Below are 3,619 nucleotides of genomic sequence, written 5' to 3'. Positions count from 1 at the left end.
GAAATACAAAAAAAGAAAGGAGAAAGTCAAATTATTCCAGTTTGAGGATGATATGACTCTTAGAAAACTCTGAGGACTCCACTAACAAACTCTTGGAGCTGGTAAATTTAGCAAAGCAGGAATTTACAAAATAGACCTACAAAACTCAATAGATTTTCTATAAGCCAATAATGAACTTGTAGAGAAAGAAATCAGTAAAAATAACAAGTAAAAATAACCCCTATGAGGCTGACTCATAGTGGGGTAGGGAGGGGGAGCATGGGAGGAATAGATGAATTCTAGACAGGGCAGAGGAGTGGGAAGGGAAGGGAGGGGGCAGGAGATTAGCAAGGATGGTGGAACGTGATAGACATCATTATCCAAAGTACGTGTATGAGGGCACAAATTGGTGTCACCATACTTTATATATAACCAGAGATATGAAAAATTGTGCTGTATACGTGTAATAAAAATTATAATGCATTCCACTGTAATTTCTTTTTTTAAAAAATCAATAAAAATAATAACCCATTATGCCCAGCAATAAACCTAACCAAGCAGGTGAAAAATCTCTACAATTAAAATTACACTGCAAAAAGAAATCAAAGAATACACTAGAAAATAGAATGGAAACATTAATATTGTTTAAACGGCCATATTTATCTAAAGTAATCTACAGATTGTATGCCATATTCATGAAAATTCCAGTGTCATTCTTCACAGAAATTGAAAGAACAATCCTAATGATTACATTGAACCACAAAACAAACCAGAGCAGAGAATCCAAGGCTGAAGGCATACCAATAACTTATTCAAAGAACATTACAAAGCCAGAGTTACAAGATCAGCATAGTATTAGCACAAAATCAGACACATAGATGTGAGAAGTAGAATACAGGACCCAGAAATAAACCCACATATCTATAGCACACAGGGACAAAGACAGCACAAACATATCTTGGAGAAAAATGTAACCTCTTTAACACAGGGTACACGGAAAATCAGATATCCCCACACAAAAGATTGAAAATATACCCCTAACCATTCCCATTCATGTGCAACTCCTGATCAATTTTTTGCACTATAGTCTAGTATGTGCTTTCTATAATTTTATGTAAATAAAATCATACATGATATACATTTTGCCTTTTATATCTAGATTAGTATTTATTCATGCTGTTATTACTATTAATAATCTATTACTTTTTCTGTGTGCTTTTATTTATGGTAGGATTATTTGAGTTTATTGCAGGTTTAGATCATTACAAACAGGAGTTAGGAATATCCTTGTAAACAACATTGTGCAACTTTATTTCTCTCACATAAAATCTCAAGAGCAGTAGTATGGTTATGTAGAATGTTTAACATTTTAAGTTCAGGTTAACACTACAAATTGATATGACCTTTTTGCTTAAATCTATGTTGATAGTTAAAATTAAACAGATTTGGACTCAGATGCTATGAGTCAGATTAATCAGAGTGGCCTACCTAGTGACATATTATATCAATAGAATAAAGGTGGCCTCTGTATATTTGCCCCTTTTTATATACTTATCCAAAATAGATGGGGACATTTATCTTAAGTCTTGCCAGCACCAAGTGCAAACATTTGCACATGAAATGACTTTAACTATAGACCAAAAAGCATATGTATAGACATTTAGAGTTTACCCATAGACATTCAGAGTTTACCCACTTTGCATATTTCACAAAATGGCACCCAACAATAGTTAAGGCAAATCCAAGGATGACTTAAAAAAAAAGACACATGTGCCAGTGTGTCCCCCTAAAAACACTCTGACATCATAGACTTGCCCTCTTACTGGTGAACCACAACACCCAGACTATATAGTCAATTACCCTATGGACCACGATTGAATTGGCAAAAGAGATCTGTTTACTAAAATGAAAATGGTGTCTACAGGTTTGGGATAAGCCTGGCCCTACTGGAGAGTCACTACTTAATGAGGAAAGAGACACTAGCCTGTAAGTGAGGTTAACTTGCCAATCTCCCCACCCTCTGAAATGCCCATGGCTCATACTCAGTGGGGACTGGATGAAGGATGGTCAACACTTTCAAAACAATAAAAATAAGGTGGTTTTTTTTTTTTTTTTTTTCACAGCTGGAGTGAGCAGAGGCCCTCTCCCATTCCCTTCTTCCCCAGGTGTTGCTTTATCCTCTTCCCCTTTTGAGTGGTGGCCCCCTGCTGTCCTCTGTGGAAAGTTTCCTGATCTGAAAATTTTTTTAATTTAAATTTTTTATTGGTTGTTCACAACATTACAAAGCTCTTGACATATCATATTTCATACATTAGATTCAAGTGGGTTATGAACTCCCAATTTTGCTAGCAATTTGTCAAAGCACCATCCAAATGAAGTTTGTTGTGTTCCACCGCCATCTTGTGGTCATGTCTTTTCATGTGCTCACTCCCCAAATCTTAGAATTCACAACAGGTGAGGAGAACGGGATTTTATTGGAGAATAAGAAATTATCACTGAGTCCACCCAGTCAGTAAAACAGTCAATTGGCAAAACAATCCTAAGAAGCTATAGATTTGGAACTTGGTAATTACACTGCTTCTGTGTAGGAGGCAACATGGTGGTTTCTTGAAATAAAAATTGGTGTGCCTAGAAGCAGATTTTAAAGGTGGTTGCTCTTCAGAACATCTTTCATCATATCATGTTATAACATCATGGTAGCAACAGCATTAGTATGAGTTATATCAAAGAGAACTTTCTTGAAGCATTTATTTCCAGTCCCAAACAGAGCTTTATCTGGTGTGTGGCATAAATCTACATTTTCTTCTCTTCCAAGAAGAGCTTGTTTTGACATCTGATGGCAGGACAATAGTATGCTATAACCTTTCTGGGGATATCCCATATGAACAAAGACAACCTATCCCTCAGACAGATCCTGTGCACAATAATGAAGAAACACTTGATCAAGTGTTAAAATCCAGATTAGAAGAAAAATGTGAACACCTTGAGAAAGGACCCTTGATAGAAAAACTTAGCAAAATTTTATTTATTACTAAGCCTCAGTGATATCCTCATGAACAGTATCACAGACATTGTAAGAATACGAATCCGTGGGCTAGTGTTGTGGCTCAGTTGTAGAGCACTTGCCTAGCACTGGATTCAATCCTCAGCACCACATAAAAATGAACAAAGGTGCTGTGTCCATCTACAAATAAAAAATTATTAAACAAAGAAAAAATAATCTGAATCCTCCAAAAGACAGATGATATTGAGATTCTTAGGAGAATCAAAGAAAATATGTTATCCACTGTCTCATTTGCCATTTGAGAAAATGCAATCTGGTGTATTCACTAATATGTCATATAGTAAATTGATAATAATAAAATGTCTTTCATATGTTAGATATGCATTTATTAATTCTGGACTTGACGTTTTTATTTAGAGAAACTATTTAATCTTATTTTCCTCTTGAGATATTAAAAGATACCACTCATTTTACGTGTCTAGTATGAGTATTTTTACATCATAAGGTAAACATTATTATTAACATAAATATGATTAATATCTACGCCATTAGAGCTGACTTTTGGAGAAAGAGGTACCAAGCTGCCTGATGAAGGAAGACAGTCAAAATTGGAGTTCCCACACCAGGTGGACACTG

The 3,619-nt window shown here is 35.3% G+C and overlaps 1 pseudogene; it reads left to right on the top strand.

Annotated features, from left to right (window-relative positions):
- The first annotated feature begins 2,672 nt into the window (after positions 1–2,672).
- LOC144372385 (large ribosomal subunit protein mL42 pseudogene) lies at positions 2,673–3,224 on the top strand (annotated as a pseudogene).
- Positions 3,225–3,619: the final 395 nt, after the last annotated feature.

Source organism: Ictidomys tridecemlineatus, assembly GCF_052094955.1.
Source record: "Ictidomys tridecemlineatus isolate mIctTri1 chromosome X unlocalized genomic scaffold, mIctTri1.hap1 SUPER_X_unloc_1, whole genome shotgun sequence".
In the NCBI taxonomy this organism is placed as follows: Eukaryota; Metazoa; Chordata; class Mammalia; order Rodentia; family Sciuridae; genus Ictidomys; species Ictidomys tridecemlineatus.
The sequence above is the reverse complement of the archived record's forward strand: the minus strand, read 5'-3'. Positions and strand labels throughout refer to the sequence as shown.